Here is a 24,364-nt window from a genome sequence, read left to right as displayed (position 1 = left end):
GTTAATCCTTATTTTATAAAAGAAGTAACTGAGAAATGTGCCCCCGCACACCGCTGGGATTAGGTGGTAAACTGAGTTTCAGATACAGGTGTTCCACACCAGAATCCATGCTGGCGTACTTCTCACTGTGTCCCAGGCAATCAGATCATTTATACAGGTTATAGTATTAGGATTCTCTATTACTATAAATGAATTAGGACATAGATGATAGTTATATAAAACGACCATGGAAAATCTAGGAGTGGTAGATAGGATTTCCTCATGAAAATCTGTTCCTGTTAACTCTCGATACTTTTGCTGTTATAAAACTTTTCCATTTTCATCTGTGTCTCTTCCTCTTCATGAAGGAGTCTGATGATAAGCATATTCATTTTTATTCCCTATCCTAATCTAACTGCAGCGGCAGCACATTTTCGAAGGATGGTATATTCTGTAAATAGTTGAAAATAATCAAATGTGTCTGCAGTCAAAGCACTACTTTATATTATTCTTCATTTTTTCCCCAGGAAAGATTAACATGCATTAATCCCTAATTCCAAGATATAAAATGTGTGATGTTTATGCACGAACAGGACACATTTTTATTGTTCTATCTCCCCACTGCATACTTTCCAAAGTGCTAACGTTAAGTTTCTGCAAATAAAATCCTTTCTGACACACAGTCTTTTAAAGAACAAAGGGGAAGTCCTGTAAGAATACTTGATTTAAAGGGTGTGAAAAGTTGCTAAAATACGGAATGCTGACTTGTAAAAAATGCACACACGTCACGCTTTGCTCTTAAAAGCCAATAACAGAATAATGAGTAAGATATTTCTTCAGCTCCCTGTAGCTTTTTTATGTGTTGGTAACCTCTCTCCAGCCTCTGAAGATGGAAAAAGAGAAAACAAACTTGGTTGTAGAGTCTCTCTGCTCACTCCCTATACACTTACTGTGCCATTACTTTTCTAGATATTGAGGACTCGGGAATGAAAAGGGCAGATGAGAGCCATACTCTAAAGAAGCTTACATTTGACAGGACGAGAGAGTGAGCAAAGAAGAAATAAACATATAAACAAGACGTCCCAAAGTGGCAAATGCCATGAAGAAACTGTAGATGGTTCCATGAGAACAGAACTGCACCAGGAGGGTCAGGGTGTGAGTGAGAGTGGGGGAGACACCTATGAGCAGCAGATGTTCAGTTGGGTGTTCAGCAAAAGCACCTCTTGGAAAAGGTGGCATATGAAACAGGACTAAAAAAATAGAGAGTTCCAAACAGGTGCGTAGCAAGCGTAAAGGCCCAACAGCCAGAATAAGTTTGGGAAACCCAGGCCCCAAAGAGTAGCTTGTATGGTACAGCACTGGGTGGAGGCATCAGAGACTGATCTGAGATCGGTTTATGGGACAGAGTGATCACGTGGACTGATCACTAGACAGCCAGGAGAGTGACAGAGCCCTAGTGGCAATGAACAGCTGCCAAGTTTTCAGCCTAGGATGGCACAGATCCTTCTATTAAAAAAAAAGTTACTTCCTGGAAAATGAATTCCAGAAAATCCAGAGAAGGAGCAGAAATGAGTTGAGAATTCATGCAAGTTCAGTCTAACTAGATAATAAAATAAGGACGGCTAAAGTAGGAGTGAAGATGGTGAAAGGAAGAATCCGGGTTATGTTTTGGAGGTAGATTTGACCAAAGATTTCCAAAGGATGGCAGTGGGGGGTGAGTAACAGGGGGAAAGCAAGAATGACAGCCAGAATTTTAGCTTAAGCAACTTGTTAAATGAGGAAGTGATTCATTGGCATAGAGAAAACCAAGGCAGGAGAGTTGTGGGCCGAAGAATCAATCCTGAAGTCCCCTCGCCACGCTTATTTGAAGATGCTTATTAAACATCCAAGGAAGGTGATGAATGAGGGGAGAGGGCTACAGCTACGGATTTGGAAGCCATTCGCGTAGAGTAGCGAAGCTAAGGGAACAGGGGCCGTCAGCAAGAAGAGCCAGGGTGGGAGCAGAGGGGTGGAGGAACCAGGGAGAGAGGAAGGAGAGACAGGCTTGGGCTGAGGACTGGGGCCTTGTAACAGTTAGAGGTCGAGGAAACAAAAAGCATTCAGCAAAAACTGTGATGAGAGGTGGCCAGGGAATTAGAAGGGGAAATGTAAATAAATTTACCTGTTTCGTGCACAGAACCTACCCAGACCATATTCTAACAAAAAACAACCAAAAAGTAATATTCTTTGGCATTTTATACACAAGTTTACTGATCTACATCCCAGGTCTTCTTGTTTGTTGATGGAGGCTACGTGGAAAGAATATTTCTCTAGAATAATTTCTAGAGTTGTTTTGACAACAAAATAAAGCAGCCCCACCTCATCAGCACACTTTCCTGCAGGTACTGAATCACTGTGCCCTTACGTGGAGAACTGCAACGTAATTATGAAGTCACAACTGCTGGCCTTGCTGCCACTACGTTCTGTAATTCTTCACTGTTATCATAGTCAAGGTCATTCTTTGCGATAAATAAAAGGTATTTATTTTAATTTTTATTTAAATTTAAATAAAATTTAATTTTCTTTAATTTTTAAGATAAATTTCATGCACTGTGTTATTGTGGAATTATACAATCTCGCACGATTCTTGTATAAATTTCTCATCATCTTCTTTTTATTTCACTAGAACACCAAACTCGGCCAGGGCTCACTGATTTATTGTGCTTTCCTTCTTCAGAAATTCAGATAACTATTACACAATACTAATTCCAGCTTTTCAGTCTCATTAAATTTAACTATTCTGTATTATCACCATACATTCTTATTTTATAAAACTCAATTTATTAACTTTTATTCTCCCTTTGAGTTATCTCCAACTCAAACAAAACACAATTATTTGTGTGTCAACATCTATTTACTAATCTTACTTTTTTTCTTTTACTTTTTAACTCTTCTACTCTGTCTGTGTGACCATGAACATACCAAGGACATAACTATGTCTCATTAATCTTTATCTCTTTTATTTCTAATATAGTGCCCAGTGCAAAGTTCATGTTCAATAATTATTGAGTGAATTAATGGATTAAAGAGTCTATTAGATTAGTTCAAACTGTTCAGTTTTAGTCTGACAAAAGTAGCAAAGATATTAAAAAAAGGCTTGCTTTAAAATATTCTAAATTAGACTCTTAGAAAAAGTTTTCCTAAGCTAAGATTCATCAGTTCCTAAAATTTCCCTGCGTCCCTTTGATTTGAGTATGTAATTTTCATTAGTTGGCTGCTATAATAGCAAACCGTTCTGAGTGATAACTGCGGTTGAATTAATCTATGATTTTATTTAATTCTTAGGAACTAGCATGTGATTAAAATCAATAGCCACGTTAACAAGCTGGGATTTCTCTCTTGCTGGATGCAACAAATGCTTTATAATTTTAACAAAATTTATAGTCTCGAGCGGCACCTGTGGCTCAAAGGAGTGGGGCACCAGCCCCATATGCTGGAGGTGGCGGGTTCAAACCTAGCCCTGGCCAAAAAAAAAAAAAAACCTGCAAAATTTATAGTCTCTATAGTAATTATTAAAAGACACTGCAAATTCCACATGACTATTTTCAATAGTCAACTTCATAATTACTTCAATAGTAATTTCATCATTTTTTATCAAATGAACTAAGTTGAAACAGGTAAATATGACAACTGAGTTTGAGAGTTTCTGTCAGTGTCTGAGAAGTGCCTCAGCAATCTCCACGGTACAAAATACTTGAGGGGAAGATGTTTGTGGCACCACGGCATCTTTACAAAGGGTTGCTTCTGAATATATTCACAATTTGGCACAAACTTTTTATCCCAAACAACACAAGCCTAGCTCACGCCTCTTGGCAACAGCTGAAGTCCACCTAAGGCTTCTTGGTAAAGAAGAAAGACCATTAAGACTTTATTGCAGTGGGAAAAGCTGAGCCTACAGCATTATTTCCCCCACTTTTTATGTAAAAGTCATGGCAAACAGAATACATGGAAACTATGTCTTGAATTCTCTCTTTCATTAGGTCAGCTGAAGAACTTAGCAATTTAGTTTGAATAGGTCTTAGGAAATCAGATTGAATACCTGACTTATAAAATAGTAATTAGCAAGTTACTATTAGAGTTAAAATTGAAATTGAGAAATCTGAGTTTCTGGTCTTACACCCGCTTCACAGCTGAGTTTAATACCAGTTATGTCACACAGCTTCATGAGGAATTCATGTTATTTATAAAAAAGGAAAACAAACCAAAAAAATTCCAAATATTTTTCATGGGTCTTTCCCATCAGCAATAGAACAATGGACCCTTACTTTCCCGTCAGGATATTTTTTTCTGTTTTACATTCTGTGGCATAACTTCCTTTTTGCTTATCTCAAAGTAGAATTTGATTGAGAAGATAACATTTCCTCTTGTTTTATAGTTAAAATACATTTAAAATGAAGACTTGATTCATGGAACAGGTCTAACAGTTAGAGAACAGCATAATTACTATAATCTCACAAATGAAAATAGCTTACTTATATTCTTAAAGTCAAAATATGGAAAGTTTGCATAATAGGTGCTCAACTTATTATAAGATCAATATCGCTTAGGGGAATTCATTCAAACTGAATGTTCCCAAATGCATGACAAAGAGATATAACTGATTAAAGAAAAACAATGATTATAAATATTCTGCTATATCCTTAGTATTTGATATTATCCAGACATCTTTTATTTTTGGTTTTCGATAAAGTAAATTTAACCTTCAAATGTAATAAACACTACTCACTGTGTGTTTCAACTTTTATCTAGAAATATAAAATTTCAGTATCTATGTTTAGCTCATCCATAACTAGAGTCCCATATAGATAGAAGGGCGGAAAGTAAATTATTGTCCCAGAAACATCAGAGCTTAATGATCAATAAAGCTCTTGTTCTTTTATACATGGAAAAATATTAAGACCAATGAAACCCTTTAATGACTGGAAAATAGAATATTGCAACAAAAAAATGTTATTGACCTTGAGTGGACATGTTTTCACATCACTAGGAAGTCACAGCTGTTGAAGGTAATGATCCTTCTTGTGGCCACATATGGCAAAACCAAGATTTGCCCGGAACTATGAACGAATTCTATGTATAACAAATCAATCTTTTCCAAAACATGATCTATTGGTTTTAAATTATTATACTTTTCATGGAATTTTTGTTGTTTGTCTAGCCGCTAAAATTAATTTCCTACCATAATATATACGAAGAGAAATTATTGAAATGTAAACTAGTTTTGCTCATAGTAAGTATGAATATTCTAACAAACTCATTAATTCTGTCACCTTGGAAGTTAAATCGTATCATTCAAAAACACCGTAAATGTTCCCTAAGATATTTTTTGATGCTACAAAGAAAACATTGCTAAATACATGATGTTATTGTACTTTTTTCCTTTGGGGGAATTTAAACATAAAACACAGACCAAAAATAGAAAAATTGATAGGATGATAACTATTGTTATGATTACTAATCATGTTATTCACGGACATTATTTAATAACTTTAATACTTAAAGAGATTTAATTGTTAATCTCCACTTTTGCATATATTTTGAGCAAATGGCATACAGAACTCGCATATTTCTTAGAGAGGCAGGTAGGTACTATCCACATTCCTGAAAGCATCATGTTAAGGTGGGGCTGACCTGCTCAGGCAATTCCTGATGTCCTGGTGTCACTGCCTGCAGCACTCTTTCCCTGAGTCACCATGTGGGGAGGTGGGAGTAGGTTATGGAGCTTCTGTTAAAAAAATTAGAAAACTTTTAAAAATAATATATTTACTTCAGAATTTCCAAAACACACTGAACTGAACAAGGTGCAGGAAGTTATGGATGAGGTGGGGGCATCAGTCAGTATGAAGGAACAGGGTATACCGATGGAAATTCACACATGGATGGAAGACAGAAGGAGTCAACAGGTGAGCAAATCTATGGAGGACGTTCATGGGAAAGACCACATACTCTGAGTGAGGACGTAAGAACTATGAGAATAGACCAGTCGGTCAAGTCTTCAAGAATTTTCACTGAGTCCCTTGTCTTCCTGTGCACAGAATGCCACAGCAAATCACTGGCAACTTTTTTGAGTTTAACACTGATTCATTATTCAATACTGTTTTAGCATTGCTGCCCCATGAGTTATTAACATAAACAAATTAGGGCAGCTCTAGGGATAGTAATCAGAAAGAGAAAGGACAATCAACTATGTCACAGAAGCTGACATGAACACTCCAAGTCTTGAGGGAGGATAGAATAGTCAAGGTAAATAAGAGGACTATGCTAATATATTTGAAAGGATGCCCTTGGCTGGGAGCCTGTAGCTCAATGGTTAGAGTGCCGCCCTGTGCTCTGGGGGTGACAGGTTCAAACTCAGCCAGGGCCCCCCAAACAAAAACAACAACAAAAAAAAAAAAAAGAAGAAGAAGAAAGAAAAGAAACGATGCCCTCTCTCAGGAAACCTGTTCATTGTAGGAGATGCCATGGGTTGAGCCAACCTCAGGGAAACATAACCTGTGGTCACGTGATCTAAAGACTACACTATATCTGAATGACAAAGGCAGTATTATAGCAGAAGCTAAGTGATCTTGAAACCACCCTTTACAAATTAATAAAAGGGTATAAGGCAAGAATTGTGGTAAGGAGCTAAACTTTACAAATGCACAGGCATAGCTAACAATAATGATAATAACCAGCCACTCACCCCTAATTTGCTTTTGTATAATTGCTACTTAGAAGTCACAAAGATTCTTCATTTCCCCATCACTCTTGTGAAATTGAGTTTTCCAGGCCCTGCATTCCAGTCAAACAACGGTCTGGCTCAGACCAGTGCCCATACTTAGAACTGACTCAACAGGTGTTGCAACCCCCACCTAAGAATTGATTCAGCAAAGAAGACAATTTCTGCACCCCTATTGTTCTGCCCTCCAACTCAGCCAGTTAGCAGACCCAATCACCTAGTATCCTGCCAGCCAAACTCTCTTTAAAAACTCCTTCTCCCAAATTTTTGGGGCAATGGATTTGAGAAATTTGTCCCATCTTCTCACCTGCCACCTGCGCTATTGAATTCTTTTTCTGCTGTAAACCTTGCTGTCTCGGTGTATAGGCTTCTCTTGAGCAGTGGTCAGGCTGTCACAATCACTTGGTGTTGACACTGCAAAGATTCTCACTCAGTTCCAGGGGGCAGTTCCAGCTTATGGTCTGTGAGGTCAGGCTCCCTCTAGAGATGCAAGATTACTGTGTGAAGTGGGTACCCCTCACTTTTACCTTACATCTTTGGTAACTTACTCCCTAAACACTCCACTTGTTATTCTTGAGACTTATTCAAGCTAGGTATGAAAAAAAGAATGAGAGCTTAAATTATTCAGTCTGTTCAATATTCACTCATTCTTTCATTAGCTGAAGAACCCTGTGCTGTGTCAGTACTTGGATATAGAAATGAATGAAAAAGTTCCCTTCTTAAGGAGCTCAAAAGAAGCAGCCTTGGGTAGATGTTGAGAAAGGATGTAATCTTCTCAGCTTCTTTCAGCTCCCCTTGTTATTGCTGATTTTCTTAATCAATAATAATCTTGAATATTTAATAGAGAAAGCAAAACTTACATTTGAATACACTCAAGGCAACTAACTTCATCATTCACCCATTCATGAATACATTCAATAAAACACTCATTCAGCCCTATGTGCTGGAACACTTCTAGTTGTTGGGAATATGAGAATGAATAAAATGCCCAGATACCTCCCTCATACTTTCATTTCTACACATGGATTATAGAAAACATTTCTGTTTATAATAAATTGTAATGTCTATATGCAAAATACTAATTTAAAATAATTATCAAATGTAGACATCATTTAATTATTATTCAGTGTTAATTTTATGGGTAAAACATTTAACAAAATATGGGAGGGGACAGGAAGAAGAGGTAAATTCAAACCTAACAGGTTCAATGCACACCATCCAGGTAAGAGCCACACTTATAACTTGGACTCAAACTGTACAAAAGTGGTTCACGAAACCAAAACATTTGTACCCCTGTAGTATTCTGAAATTTGACTATTCTTAAAATGAATAGTCAAAAATAAATTTCCAATTGCATTTCACTTCAAATTAACAATGAATACGCTTGACATTATGGACAAAAATTAGAGTTTATAAAATTATAATGCTGGAATAAGAAAGCAAAGAAATGGTAATAATTATGCTCTTTGTATTAATACTAATAAAGGAATTTATATATCTCTGTTTTCCCTTCTACCCAAAGAGGTTAAAAAAAAACTTTAACAAACAAAAAAGTCCTAAGAGCCTACAGGAGAGAATAATGTTTCCCTGGAACACTGTTTCATTTTTCATAACAAAACACTAATGAGTGGTGGCCGAGCACCTATGGTTTCCACAGTTAGACTCACTTAGCTTTGCAACTCCTAGTAAGGTACTTACTTCTCTGTGTCTCTCTTTGCTCATGTTTGAAAAGAAGGCTAAAAAATGTACTAGCTTCATAGATATGAGAATCAAACCAACTAATACATGGAAAGAATGTAACCATTTTTGAAGTATACAATAGGTGCTTACAAATGTTTGCTCTTGTTTCTGTTATTAAGTTGGGAGAACACTGGAGTAACCATGCAGAGGTTCTCAGAACAACATGCATGAAGCATTCTGAATCAAGAAATGAAGCTCTGTGGTTGATACAAGTGTCACATATTCTCCATGCAGCAGAGAAGCAGACCACGCAGCAATGCAATACCCAGACGGTCCTCTCAAGAGCAAACTCCAGAAGCCAAATTTTGTGTGTGCTTCCAAAATCCTCAAGCTCAGAAATGCCACCATTTTTTTTTTCCCCATTTGACAGTACAGCGTCTGTTCTGCTGCTTGGCTGAGACTGTCTGGCTTTGCAAAGTAGAAAAACTATTACCAAACCATTCCAGCCATAACTTGTGATTTTATTCAGCAACAAAACTTTCCTGCCAACTACAAGCTGAACAATTCCTTTCTTCATTTCCCTCTTGTATTTTAGATTTAGTCTTGAACAAGGCTAACCAAACTACAGGGAAAGTTTGAAAATTGTCTACTAAATGTTTGAAGTATGTCATTAAATTGTATTTTAATTATCTAGACTCGGGGGTGTCCAACCTTCAGCCCATGGGCCGCATGTAGATTTTGTAAGAGCTTTTTTTAAATATATATATATACATTATATATACAAATATACATTTGTATATTTGCCTAATCAACTAATCAACTTTTGTTAGTGTTTGCATATTTAATGTATGGCCCAAGACAACTTGTCTTCTTCCCATGTGTGTCAGAGAAAAAACAAAAGGTTGGACAGAGTGTTATTGTCCATTCTAGAAGGAAAATGTCTAATTTTATGCTTGACTTTGACTACTGGGAAACAACATCTGATGATGTGAATTTGTTGGAGGGGAGAGTACAAAACCTGAACTCATGACAAGTGTGAGTTTAAACTTTCGTCCTTTGCAGAATTAATCAGCAAACTCAATCTGTTTGGTAATTCCACCATACACATTTTCTCATTCTGCCAATAAGAAAATTCAAGGCCCAAAGTATAAGAACAGTGTGTTCAATAGACTTCTGAAAAATCATGACAGGTTTTTCATGGAGCTTGCCACATAATCTTGACTCCTTTGTGGTCAATGAAGTATATTGTAAAATACATCGCTATAATCCTCAAATACCCAACAGCTGAATACGTGTGTGTGAAAGTGCTTTGCTAAGGAAAGCTCTTTTCAAATACTGACCATTATCCAACTAAGACTTCCTTTAGGGAAGTGATCACCTTGCCTTCATCTTTATAATAATAGCTCTGATAACCAAAGATTTGTTTATAGATTAACCACACTTATTTAAAGCCCAGCTTTTAGGTTAACCAGCAGAGGGCTACTGAAATCTCCATCCATATTTCTTAAAGGAACCATATACTTGGATATAAAGAATTAAAATGCAAAGTTTAGTCTATTTTTCGTGGCCATCACCTAAATGATGTATTATTGTCTTAAAGAAAAAGTATTTATCAAGCATTAGAATATATCTCAGCTGCTAAAATTATGCAAAGGACCCCAGAAAAGCCTACAATATAAGCTCTAAAAACTAAATTTTAGTATGCAATACATCATATATGTAAAATAATTTTTTTCACCTTTTTTATTGTTTGGGATTCATTGAGGGTACAAAGAATTAGGTTACACTGATTGCATTTGTTAGGTAAAGTCCCTCTTATAATTGTGTTTCACTCCCAAGAGATGGAAGATCATACCCCCATCCCTCTTCTGCCTCCCCTCTCCCTGCTCCCTCATTTCCCCTACATCTCCCCCTTGTATTAACTCACCTACTGCCTTCATATTAGACTTGAGTACATTGCATTCTTTCTTCTCCATTCTTGTGATACTTTACTAAGAATGTGTTCCACCTCAATCCAGGTTAATACAAACGATGTAAAGTCTACATCCTTTTTCAAGGCTGAATAGTATTCCTTGGTATACATATACCACAGCTTGTGAATCCATTCCCGGCATTTAGGTTGTTTCCATATTTTGGTAATTGTGACCTGAGCTGTGATAAACAGTCTAGTGCAAATGTCCTCATGATAATTTTTTTTTTCCTTCTAGGTAGATGCCTAGTAATGGGATTGCAGGATCAAATGAGAGATATAATTTGAGTTCTTTGAATATTCTTCAAACTTCCTTCCAAAAAGTTTGTGTTAGTTTGCAGTCCCACCAGCAGTGTAAAAGTGTTCCCTTGTCTCCCCATCCACACCAGCATCTGCAGCTTTGAGATTTTGTGCTGTGGTCCTTTCTCACTGGGGTTGGGTGGTATCTTAGGGTGGTTCTGATTGGCATTTCTCTGATGGTTAGGGGCAATGAGCATTTTTCTATGTTTGTCAACTATTAGTGTATCTTCTTCAGAAAGGTTCTAGTCATGTCTCTTGCCCAGGGATATGTGGGATTGCTGGCACTTTTTTTGTTGAGTAATTTGAGTTCTCTATCGAGATCCTAGTTATCAAGCTTTTGTCTGATTCTTAATATGCAAATATATTTTCCCATTCTGAAGTTCGTCTTTGGTTGTTATCTCCTTAGCTGTACAGAAGCTATTCAGTTTAATTGAGTCCCATTTGTTTATTTCTGTTGTTGTTGCAATTCCCATGGAAGTCTTCTTCATAAAATCCAGCCCAATATCTTCAAATGTTTTCTCCACCCCTTCTTTGAGGATTTTTTATTGTTTCATGCTTTATATTTAAATCTTTTATCCATCTTGAATCATTCTGTAAGTGGTGAAAGGTACAGGCCAAGCTTCAGTCTTTTACATGCAAATTTTCAATAAAGTCTGTGTAGGACTTAAGTCAGAAATTTTAGTAATGAGCTTAAGGATTTCCTAAAAAATACAAAGCACAACCTTACAACATGGTACAAAATAATTCATATCAAAATTTAAGAAAAAGTAGAAAACAGAAAAGAAATGAAATTTACAGATTTTCAAGTTTAATTTCAAGTGACACACTACAACAAAAGCAATGATAAAATCTGACTATAAAATCTAATATTTCTCATTTATAAAACACCAATACCAACATTATGTGTACTTCAATTTCTGCTAAGCCGCCGACTGTATGCTTTGCCCATAAGTTTTCAAAGTATACATAATGCTTCTGTGTCTTTATCCAATCAGTGACTGAGTTACAGAAAATAATGCAATTAGAGTGACTTCTTATTTAATGCATCATTTTAGTAAAGTAATAATATGAGTTTTCTGAATCAAAATATGACCATATAGGTCTGTATTTCTATTTTTGTGCCAGTACTGTGTTGTTTTGATCACCACTACAGACTTATAGTATAATGTGAAGTCTGGAAATGTGAGGCCTTCAGTTTTTTTTTGTTTTGTTTTGTTTTTTAATTTCTAAGAATTGCATTTGCTATTCAGGGTTTTTTTTTTTTTTTCTGTTTCCATATGAAGTGAAGTACTATTTCTTCAAGTTCTTCAAAGTATGACATTGGTGCTTTGATGAGGATTGCATTAAATCTGTAGATTGCTTTAAGTAGTATGGACATTTTAATGATGTTGATTCTTCCCAGCCATGAGTAGGATGTGTTTTTCCAGTTGTTAACATCTCCCACTATTTCTTTACTCAGGGTTTCATAGTTCTCTTTATAGAGACCTTTTACATCCTTTGTTCAATGAATTCCCAGATATTTCATCTTTTTTGGAGCTACTGTAAAAGATACAGAGTCTTTAATTTTATTCTTACCTTGACTGTTATTGGCATATGTAAAGGCTATGGATTTGTGGGTGTTGATTTTGTATCCCAAAATGTTACTATATTTCTTGGTCACTTCTAAGAGCTTTGTAGTTGAGTCCTTGGAATTTTCCAGGTATAAGATCATGTCCACAAAGAGCAAGAGTTTGGCCCGCTCTGACCCAATTTGAACACGTTTGATTTCATTCCCTTGCCTGATTGAAATGGCTACAACTTTCAGCACTATGTTGAATAGCAGTGATGAAAATGGGCATCGTATTCCAGGTCCGGTTTTGAATGCAAATGCTTTCATTTTTACTCCATTCAATATCATATTGGCTGTGAGTTTGTTATAAATGGCCTCTATTCAGTTTAAGAAATCTCCCACCTAAGCCTATTTTCTTAAGTGTTGTTATCAAAACAGTATGCTGGATATCCTCAAAAGCTTTTCTGCATCAATTGAGAGAATCATATGGTCTTTGTTTCTGATTTTATTTATGTGATGGATTATATTTTTGGATTTATGTATGTTGAACCAACCTTGCATCCCTAGAATAAAACCAACTTGATCATGATATATAACATTTTTAATGAGTTGCTGTGTTCTACTTGCTAATATCTTATGGAATATTTTTGCTTTGATAGTCATTAATGATGATGGCCTATAATTTTCTTTTTTCATTGAGTTCTTTCCTGGTTCTGGAATCAGAGTGATATTTGCTTCATAGAACATGTTAGGGAAGATTACATTCTTCCCTATGTTTTAGAATAGCTTATGTAATATAGGAATTAGTTCCTCTTTGAAGGTTTGATAGAATTCTGGTGTGAAACCATCTGGTAGGCTGGGTGTGGTGACTCATGCCTGTAATCCTAGCACTCTGGGAGGCCAAGGCAGGTGGATTCCCTGAACGCAGGAGTTTGAGACCAGCCTGAGCCAGAGGTGAAGGCATCTAATACTATAAATTTCCCTCTTAGGACCACCTTTGCAGTATCTCACAGGTTTTAATAGCTGTGACTTCATTATCATTTTCTTCAAGAAATCTAATGATTCCTTCTTAATCTTGTCTTTGACCCAGCTATTATTCAGCTTAAGGTTATTTAGTTTTCATCACTTTGTTTGAATATGAGGATTTCTGTTGCTGTTTACGTCAACTTTTATTCTGTGATGATATAAGAAGATACAAGGAATAATTTCTACATTTCTTAATTCATTGAAATTAGAATTGTGTCCTAAGATTTGATCAATTTGGGGAAATGATAAATGGGCTACAAGAAAAATGTGTATTCAGTTTTGTTAGGACGAAAAGTTCTATACACATCTGTTAAGTCCATTTGTTCTAGGGTTGTGTTTAAGTCTATTATTTCTTTGTTGAGTTTCTGCTTGAAGGATCTGTCCAGTACTATTAAGGGGGTATTAAAATCTTCACAACTATTACAGTGCAGGAAGCTATCATATTGTTTAGATCATTTAGAGTTTATTTAATGAATCCAGAGCATTCGAATGTGGTGCATAAATGTTAATTATTAAAATCTCTTCATGTTGTATACATCCCTTGACAAGTATGTAATGTCCAAGCTTGTCTTTCCTTATTTTTGTTTTTCTTTAAATTCAATTGTATTTACAAATTGCAAATAAGATTGCAACTCCTACTTTTTTCCTGATTTCCATTTGCCTGGATTATTGTTTTCCATTCCTTTACTTTGAGTCTTTTTTCATTTGTTGAGGTAAGGTGTGTTTCTTGCAAACAACAGGTTTTAGATTGGGCTTTTATATCCAGTCAGGCTGCCTCTTTAGATGAGAATTCAAGCCATTCACAGTTATTGAGAGAACTGATAGGTATGGTGGAGTTTTGGTCCTCTTGTTTTTCAGAGGTCTAGAGCTTATTTTTATCTCTTGCACATTGTGGAGGCTAGGCTTTGTTCTTTAATTTCTGGGTGTATTTACTTTGGTGATGGGCCATGATGTGGGTCTGAGTATTTCCTGTAGAGGTGGTCTAGTTGTGGCAAATTTCCTCATCGTTTGCATGTCAGTAAAATATTTGATTTTTTTCATCACAAACAAAACTCAATTTTGTAGGATATAGAATCCTGGGCTGCAAGTTGTTTTGTTTAAGATTAAAGGCTGATGATCATCCTCTTCTGGCTTGAAAAGTTTCAGTTGAAAGATCCGCGGTCATCCTGATACTTTTCCCTTTGTAGGTAATACTTTTCTTAAGCCTGACTGCTCACAGGATTTTCTCCTTCATATTAACTTTGGCAAAGTTAATTACAATGCGTGAGCCACATGCGGCAGTGTGAATTGTATTTGTTCCCATTTTGTTTTTTACTTCAAAATAAGATATGTGCAGTGTGCATAGGAATTTGTTCATAGTTTTTATTTTTAAACTATAGTCCGGCCCTCCAATAGTCTGAGGGACAGTGAATTGGCCCCCTGTTTAAAAAGTTTGAGGACGCCTGGAATAGAAGATGCTTTTTTTGGATTGAGTCCTGTGGAGTTCTGAAACTATCTACTATCTGAATTTCTGTGTATTTTGCTATGCTTGGGAAATTCTCCACCATAGTCTCAGAGGAGAGCATCTGTGCCTTTAGGACCATCCACTTCTCCTTGAGGAATCCCCATAATTCAGATGTTTGATCATAACTCTCTCAGTAAATATTCTGTTTGTTCTCCTTCTTTCTGCCTCATTGAATGCTTGGTATAGTTCAAAGGTCTTGTCTTCAGTTTCCAAGATTCTCTTTTCTCCATGTTCAGCTCTATCAGTGAGGGTGTCTACTGAGTTTTGAAACTCCTTGACTGCCTCTTTCAAATCCCTAAGCTCTGCTATATCTGTCCTCCGTATATCTATATCCTTTGTGACTTTGTTTTTGAATTCACTAATTTCTTGTGACAACTTTTGGACTATTTTTTGAATTTCTATTTCTATTTTCCCCTTCATTTCAATCATCTTATTTGCCATCCATATTCTAAATTCTATTTCTGACATTTCAGCAATTTCTCTATGGATGGTATTCTCTGCTGTATTTTTCTTACAATCTCTTGTGGGAGTTGCTCTGCTCTGATTTTTCATGTTGCCAGAAAAAATACTCTTCGTGAGTATTTTAAGTTTTTTGTTTGTTTGTTTGTTTGTTTTTTAAGCATTATACTTTTTTACTTGAAATGAGCAGTTGTCCCTGAATAGACATTGAAATAACCTAGTTGGGGACCCTTAGGAAACCCTGTACCAACATAATTGGCAACTAAAACTGGTGGGGTGAGATCAGATTGGAAGGCCTCAGGAACTACAGCTAACTGCTCCTTCGCAAATTAGCTGGAGCTTGCATTTGTGGCCTTTCATCAACAGACTGGCAAAACTCCCTCTCAGGGCTGCAACTAGAGTCTCCGAGTGCCAACCTAAACAGTCAGCTCAGCCTGGTTCTGTCCTGGCATCAGCTTGCCCTCCATTCAATCCCACAGTATTGCAGTACTTAACTGGAACCTCCACTGAACCAAGATCCACACACCTGCAGCTCTGCCCCCTGCTGGTTACAGCTGGAGGACAATCTGCAAGTAGATATGCAGAATTTGCCCCTCCCTAGTCCAACTTCCCACACCACAGCATAAACAAATTAAGTCAAACTGTGGCAGCAGGAGAGCAGGAATTCATGGCTGACTTAACAACTGAGATTTCCAGCCAAGCTCACTCAGGCAGCATAAGCAAGGAGGAGCTGGGGGAGGGAGTCCTTCACAGGAAAGGGAGGCAGCTGAGACCACACCTCTCCACAGCAAAGTTATGACTGACTATACACCACTGTTGGAGCACCCATGCTCAGGGACCCAGACAATGGGTGGGTCTCTTAGACTATTTCCCAAACACTCTGGCCCCTGCAGGGGGCAGTGTACCAGGCAAGCAGGTAGGGTTAAAGGGGAGACTGTGGGCTCAGAACTGTGGAGAGAAATTTTGTTCTCTTTTGCACCAGGCAGGACGGGAACTGGGCTCAGAGCTAGATCTTCCCAGGTGTAGGAGAACCAGGAACTTGTGACTGTGTCCAGTGGGCTGAGGTAAGAGGTCTTTTATTCCTTGCTCGCTTCTGGAAAGCCCAGAGCATGGGTTCCCAGTTGGGGGAGGGTCTCCTGTCCCCTTGATAAGAGCCTTCCCAGTAGTCATTCAGTTGTATTCTGTTAACTTTCTTCTTTCTCACCTCCAAGTTTGTCTCAGTGGGGATTGGGAGCACCACATATTCTGCTCAGATTCAACTCCCCACCTTCAGCTTCTCCCTCTGTCCAGGAGCATCTGATGACAACTGACTCTAGTTCACCATCTTGCTCCACAACGCTATCATATTTTCTAACTACTAAAGTGCTTGCAAATTTGGACTGTTAACCAATAAACAAACCATGACCTTGCAAACGTGTCTGTATTTTTGCTTTTGTTTTGTTTTTGCATTAGTGGGATAGTTTTGTATTAACTATTCTTCACTTTTGCCTCTTATTTTGAAAACTAATGTTATTATCATAAACTCTGAATGCTAGCTCTGCTTTCAACATGCAATGTTCCTATAAGAATGGCTCAGAGCTATCAATGTCCTTGGAAAGGTGAGTCTAAGAAACCTTGTTTGCGTAATAAGCATGCTATTTTTACTTCAAGCTTAGATTCATTTGGAAGGGCTAAGAGCAAGGAAATAATAGAGAAATGCAAGGAAGGCTAAATCTTACTCCATTCTTGTTCTATCACAAACCTCCAGGTTTTACTTCTAATCAGTTTAGACTAAGTCAAAACACTGGACCTATTTCTAGGAAACCTAAGGGAAGGGACTCTACCAAAATATACTCCCCTTTTCTTGTGAGTTTAAGATGGGGACACCCATGAACAGTGCATCTGAATGATTACCCTTGCTTGCAGTAACTCCACTGCAGCAACTCCCAGATTTGCTTCCCTCTGGAATGGATGAGTTGAAGAAAGGCACGGTTCAAAGATATAAAAAAGTAGATCTCTAGATGTAAGGTTTGCTAGTGTTGATTCATTTCTTTATTTACAAGGGGAAGAGAACTAAAGGAGAATGAAATGTCTCAGAATGCATCAGGTTTAGAAGATTCCCCTAGTATTATCTGAAATGAATTTACCAGAATTAAAACACACATACATAAACATACAGAAAATAAACTCCTGTAAAACAAAACAAATGAAACCAAACAATCGCTGTAACAAAAAAACTCTAATGGCATGAGTTAAAGACGTCAGTAAAATCTTCCTTAATATGCTTTGGGGGTGGGAAATTTCTAGTACAAAATTTCTTTCTTTGAGAAGCTGACTGTAAGAAGAATTTTGAAACCAAAACCAACCCTAGAGAAGGCACAGGACTGATGAAGCCCACGTCAAGGGTCCCTACTGAGGCACCATATTCACAGAGCAGCTCTGGGACCCGACTTCCCCTGTCCTTACAAAGCTCGGGGCCCATGCTAAATTTCCTTTAAATAATTAAATATCTCAAAGAAATTAAACATTTATCTCCAAAAGTGAAAAGCATAAGAATGATTTGTTTTAGTTTCCTCCATGATATCATTCACATTGTATCATTGCATGTGAAATTTAGTGTCTAAAAAACAAATACTAGGATACTATCACTTTTCAAAAGAGATAGTGTCCTTGAAAAATGAATAAATGATATTTATTCCACAAATGCCTGTTTGAGCAATGATGTTATAAATGATGAATGTATTTTACTGTTTCAAATGCTTTCTTGATTTCAAAACAGTTGAACCAGGTGCCACCATTTATAGGTTCCAGGGAGGCAGCTACATAAGAGAATTCACTAAAACTTAAAATTCCTACACTCATAAATCTAATAGAGTAAAAGGAACATCCTTTTCAATTGGACCTGCAGAGCCTGCAAATAATATTCCACTGGATTTGCAGGACCTGCAAATAATTTACAAAATGTAAATTTACAAAATGTAAATTATTTGAATGTTTGTAGGGCTAAATAATTATAGACAGTAACGCTGTGTTTGGTATAGGAAATGGCATGGTTTACCACAATTCTCTGTAAAAGTGTCAGATTGGTGACTAATGTGACTTCAGCTAATAAATGAAAAACATTTAAAATGTAATTGTAATAGTTACGTATTTATTTTCATATTACTTAGAAAAACATAACTGTTTTATCAAACCAGTGATAGAAGTTTCTCATCTCAAAGGGATATATTTAAATTAAACATTAGCCAATGTAAAAATAAGAGTACAACAATGCAGAAGATAACTTACTGTGATAAAAAATAAATATGTATCTGACATAAAAGTGAGTAATTCACAACTTTCTTTTATTTAAGTCAAAAAGTCTAATAACCATATAACTGGATGTTAGTCTTATCCTTGCTACAAATAAGGTGATGCTCTTAGCAGGCTACTTATTCTCTATTCACTTCTGAAGAGATAAAAATAATCCCAATTATTACTATAGTTTATTCACATGATAAATACAAAATTGAAAACCCTTGGAGAAAGCATTTAGGATATGTGGGGCATACATATTCCATCAATTCAAAGGGTTTTTTGGTGTAAACAAGATAACCCAAGGTGGCTTAAACAAAAAAGTAAAACTAGTGCAACTGGCAAAGTGTATGCTTCAGAGGATCCTCTGCTGCTTCATACACACATACGACTGAGAAAATATAAATGGAAAATCCTTTAAAAAAAAACCAACAAACAAAGCTGGGCTACCAAATGAGAGCATTTCCCTGGAATGGAGTCAGAACAGAAATGAGAAGGAGTGAGCAGGACTTAAGCAGGGATGTTATGCTTCAGAGGTGGCAGCTGGATGTACATAAAACTCCTGGGGGGATGACAGAAATTCACAGGGCTTAAACTATTTACTGCAGATTTGAGTCAGACTCAAAATTGAGGGCTAAAATCTGTGGCAAAGCTCCTCATAAGTCCTGTGAGCTGGGGAAAGAGAACATCAGGGGCTCCTTATGAGCAGGAAAGAGGAAATTGTCCCATCTGTCTAATAGCTGAGTGACTGGTTTAACTGTACCAGCCATAACACATGAGGAAAGAGCTGGTTCTCAATTGGAAGGGTCTGTGTCAGGGGCCAGTTTAAGGCACACCACATATCACTAAAAGAGAAAGGTAAACACAGAGTGAGTAAGAAAAATATAGGCAGAATAAATAAAATAATGATGCATTTTAAGCATTTTAACAAACTGAATGATAATCTTAGGGCAGATGCTTGTAATCCCAGCTACACTGGAGGCTGAGATGGGAGGATTCCTTGAGCTCAGGAAGTTCAAAACCAGCTTGGGCAACATAGTGAGGCCCTCATCTCAGAATACATGTTTTCTCTCTCTCCCTCTCTCTTTCTCTTTTCTTCCCTCTCTCCTTCCCTCCCTCCCTCCTCTCTTTCGCATAAATGAAACAGAACATCACTCTAATTCAATATTGTAGAGTACTATGGCAAAAACTATAAAATAATTATATTTATAAGTTTAAAGAGATCTAGGAAACTTAGTCTTTCTCTTAGAAAAGAATAACAAATTGTTAAACAAAATGAGAGTTTAAAAAGTGCAAATGCATTATGACTCATTAAAAAAGAGGAAATGAATACTAAGAAGCATGAAACTTTGCTTAAGAAATCAACATTTCAGGGCGGCGCCTGTGGCTCAAAGGAGTAGGGTGCCGGCCCCATATGCCAGAGGTGGTGGGTTCAAACCCAGCCCCGGCCAAAAACTGCAAAAAAAAAAAAAAGAAAGAAAGAAATTAATTAATATTTCAGTAACTATATTAAAATTTCAAATAAAATCATGATAGTAGAAATAGAAAATTTCTCTATGGTAGTAAATGCAAAATTTATGTTTAGGCTTGAAAATTTTGCATGGTGATTACATTTCTCTGTTTAGCCTGTGCAATGTTTCGACTTAAGAATTGGGGGAGGGAAAAGAAATAATCAATACACATGGCACCCAGAATAGAAGAGGAAAAAGCATAGCATAGAAAACTTTATCTGTCAACCAGGAGGCATGAAAGAAAGAAAAAAAATCACAAAAAAGAATCAAAGCACAATAATATGAGATCTGACAATTAAGTTCCTGAACGCATCCTAGACAAAGGGCTCCATACCTCATTGCCAAATATCACGACAGTCATCAAATGGCTTAGGGGAGTACTTAGAAGGTGACTATAGGATTTTGAAGATATACTTGCATTAAAATACGGATTATATCATCATATTTCTAAAAATGCATCAAAAATAGATTTTTAAAGACACATTCTCCCTCCATTGTCCCAGGCTAGAGTACCATGGCATCATAGCTTACAGCAACCTCAAACTCCTAGGCTCAAGTGATCCTCTTTTCAGCCTCCCAAGCAGCTAGGACAAAAGGCGCATGCCACCACACGTGGCTAATGTTCCTACTTTTAGTCAAGACAGTCTCACTCTTGCTCAGGCTGGTCTGGTACTCCTGAGCTCAAGTGATCTACCATCTAAGCCTACCAGAGTGCTAGGATGACAGATGTAAGCCACCGCACCTGGCCTAAAATATATTTTGTTAAAATATGTTTAAATGATGAGGGAGACCTTTACCAAAAATACTATGAAACTTCACTGTGAGACAGTAAAGATGAACTGCATATATGTAAATATGATTCATGTTCATGTTTAAGAAGAATCTATATTGTAGCAATGACTAGTCACTCCAAATGATTATAACTATCCAAAGAAATTTCACTAAAATTCTAAATAAACTTTTCATAAAAATTCACAAACTGATCTTAAATAGCAAATGACATAGCAAAGACGCAATAATAGCCACGAATTTTTAATAGCCAAGTAGAAGAGTTGGAAGGATGAGATGGAGGAAGAGAAATAGAAAAAGAAAAGTGATGGGCCTATCAAATTTGAGAAAATCGTTCCCCTAAAAATCAAGACACTATAGTCATAGAAATCGAGAACACATGTAATACTCTTTATAGGCTATGATGATGTTACCTAGATCAAATAAGAGAAGAGAAAGCCTAGAAATATACTCATACTAATGGGGACTTGACATGATAAATCAGTAAGGGGAGAAGACTACATGGTATTTGAGAATTTGGGAAATCAGAATATTTATCCTTGCTTTCTATGATTTCCAAAAATAAATCTTTATGAATTAAAAATGTAAATGTAAAAGTCAGGACTTTAACACTTTTAGAAATTCTAGAGGAAACACGTATATGGATAAGAAGAGAATTCTCAAAAGTAAAAGGCAAACTTTTAGAAGAAAATAATGGAAAATATAGTTTCATGACCTTGGAATATAAATGGATTTCTTAACAAGACAAAAAGCACAAAGCATAACGTGGATGATAAATTTTATTACAAATGACAAGACATTCTAAATAAAAATTTTCAAAACAACAAACAGATTAGAAGATATTTTCAAAGCATACACCTTATAAAGTATGTAGAATGTAAATGTTTTGGCACAGTAACTGAGATAACGCCGGAAAGGCTATGTTAACCACTGTGATAAAAATGTGTCAAATGGTTTATGAAGTGAGTGTATGATGCCCCATAATCATATCATTGTATACAGTTATGATTTAATAAAAAAATTAAAAAAAAATAAAGTATGTTTATTCTAATACTATTAACAGGAAATACATTAGGTAGTCTTTAATGATTAAAATATTAAGACTACATTTAAGTTGCAAAGTTAAATTTTTATAAATAAGATTACTGTTGAGATACCCCAAACCCTTTCAAGTATTATACGAAAGTGATGTAGACTAAATTGGTTGAAAGGAGGGTCCTAAAGGCAAACCCCAAATCCACATTAAGACTTCGTGGGAATCAGGTGATTTCTTAAGTTAGTAATCTGTTACACATTTTAAAAGGTTGGCTTCCATTGATTCAAGCTACAGTAGAAAATAAAACAAGATATTTTTAGAAGGTAGCATTTAATATTGAGATCCTGGGATATTACACAGGAAACATCCTAATAAATGTTGATAAACTAATAAAATACTTTTACATGCCCTATAAAATAGCAACCATTATTATGAGAATCCAAAGTCACTTATTAGCTAAGATATGGAGATACATTATCTTTATTTAAACAATAAATTATGGTCTTCCTACGGATCGGTCATAGACAAAGTGGGCATCATGCGAAAAGAAAAGATGTAACGTATGGAGCAATTGTATTTCAAATTGCTTTCACTAGACAGTACTACAAAACAGTAGAGGACCATCGTTCACAAAAAGCCTATCTTCTTAAAATTACAATATTAAATAATCTTATTTTCTATGACTCATACACTTCCTATAAATGTAATATATTGGTTGAAGCACTGTTGGTCAAAGCAAAACAAAAACAAATTACCTGTCTCACATAAAGTATTTGCAGCTTGGTTTCCTTCACCATCAATTCAGCCAAGAGCATTTGCTAAGCATCCACTTGCAGGATCCTGCTCCTGCGGCTCCAGGAGTTATTCCGCATTTCATTCTCCAGGCCTCCAAGTACGTTTCTCATGTGAATAACTAGAGTATTTTCATCTCAAATTTATGTTTGAAAGAGTGTTTCGGAAGCAGCACACAGACTTCAAACAAGTGAAGTCTGTTACCAAGATTTCTGGAAGGGTTGCGTGGCCTCTTCCTCTGTGTGTCTGGCAAAACTGTCCATAGGATAATTCGGTGGTTATGCTAGTTTGTCTTCTTAAGACATTTTGATGATGAAAGTGATAGATGTCTTAAATGCCACATGAGATTCAAGCTGTTGTACTGCAGAAGAAATAAAGACTCTGACAGCAATCCTGGGCTTTTTTTATCTTATGCCTATCAAATGGAATCATAGAAGGATCTTGCAAAGTTGTTTAGCATGTCTCTCAGCGAAGACACATGTCCTATTCTAAAACTTGTGTCTTTAATTTACACTTTGAAGGAAGAAGGATAGGGGAATCCCCGTTCCTTTTATATATCTTTGCTGAGAACACCACTGATCTCTGTAAGTGTACTATTTTAAACTTCTTCTTACCATTGTATTATATAGTAATTCCTATAATTCTAAAAATGGAAAGTGACCAACACTACCTACATCCCCAACACACTCAGGCCGTTCATGTCGTTATGAGATAACAGGAAGTAATTATACAGATAATTAAGAAAACACATAAGGTATCTGAACATATAAACTATTTGTTTCTAACTTAACTCACAAAACCAGTTATTGCATGTATTAAGTTAGCTACATAAAATCACTTTGTACTTTGCTTTATAATGTGTAATGTATAGTGTATAGAGAGTTCCAAGAAAACAGTGAAATACAGATAGATGGCCCATTTTTCGTAAGCCAATTAGGATTGTGTCCATTTATAAACACATTTATATTGCCTTTAATCCAATTATTAGGACAAGTGAAGGAAGAAGACTATACAAAAAACACACATATATACCCTTAGAATTCTCTTAAAATCAAAAACTTACTATAAAAAGAATATATAAATAACTATTATTGAATTGATTTTAGAATAGTTTGGAACACCCATAGATTAAATCTAAAAAATACAAAGGAAAGCCGCTTTCTTTATTGTACACAATTATACAACAGAGCTGTGGTGAACAATTGTAGTTGATATACACACTATTTTATTTATAGTAACAATAATATAGCCAATAGCAATGAATGTTTATCATAAGATAGAAGCTGGACTTCATAGTCAAGGACATATTCTCTCTTCTCTTTTTTCCCTCATTTTTCAAAATTTCAGATTAATGTGAGGATACAAATGACCAAATCACAATATTTGAATTGGTTAGTTAGAACCCATCTTATAGCTACGTCCTGCAGCCAAAAGGTGTAACACACATTTCCACATTGCGCTCATTCAGTGCTTTTCCCCTAATTTTAAAATTATAGAAATAGGGACTCGAGCAGGTCACAAACCTAGAAACCCCCAGATAGTAATATGAACCCCCATTTGTCTGACTTCAAAATCCCCCAGTAAGTTAGTTCAGGTGCTAATCTTAATTGCTAGGGATTCTAGATATATTAGCTGCATATCAAAATTCTCACGCTTTCTTAAAAGAAGTAAAAATTTCTAAAACTTCAATATTAAATCAGTCCTTATAGAGTAAATGGAAAATTACATCAATCATAAAAG

At 36.2% G+C, this 24,364-nt stretch overlaps 1 protein-coding gene across 4 annotated transcripts in view; it reads right to left on the bottom strand.

Annotated features, from left to right (window-relative positions):
* PRR16 (proline rich 16) overlaps positions 1-24,364 on the bottom strand; it is a 285,975-nt gene that overhangs the window by 148,397 nt on the left and 113,214 nt on the right. Inside the window, exon 2 of one of the 4 annotated variants that reach the window (XM_053566626.1) lies at positions 5,650-5,743. The exons of the other annotated variants lie outside the window; for them this stretch is intronic. The gene's annotated coding sequence lies outside the window, so the exon portion shown is untranslated. The remainder of the gene's footprint in view (positions 1-5,649; positions 5,744-24,364) is intronic. 4 annotated transcript variants of the gene reach the window in all.

This window comes from Nycticebus coucang, chromosome 17 (genome assembly GCF_027406575.1).
Source record: "Nycticebus coucang isolate mNycCou1 chromosome 17, mNycCou1.pri, whole genome shotgun sequence".
In the NCBI taxonomy this organism is placed as follows: Eukaryota; Metazoa; Chordata; class Mammalia; order Primates; family Lorisidae; genus Nycticebus; species Nycticebus coucang.
This window is presented reverse-complemented; position numbering and strand designations above follow the sequence as displayed.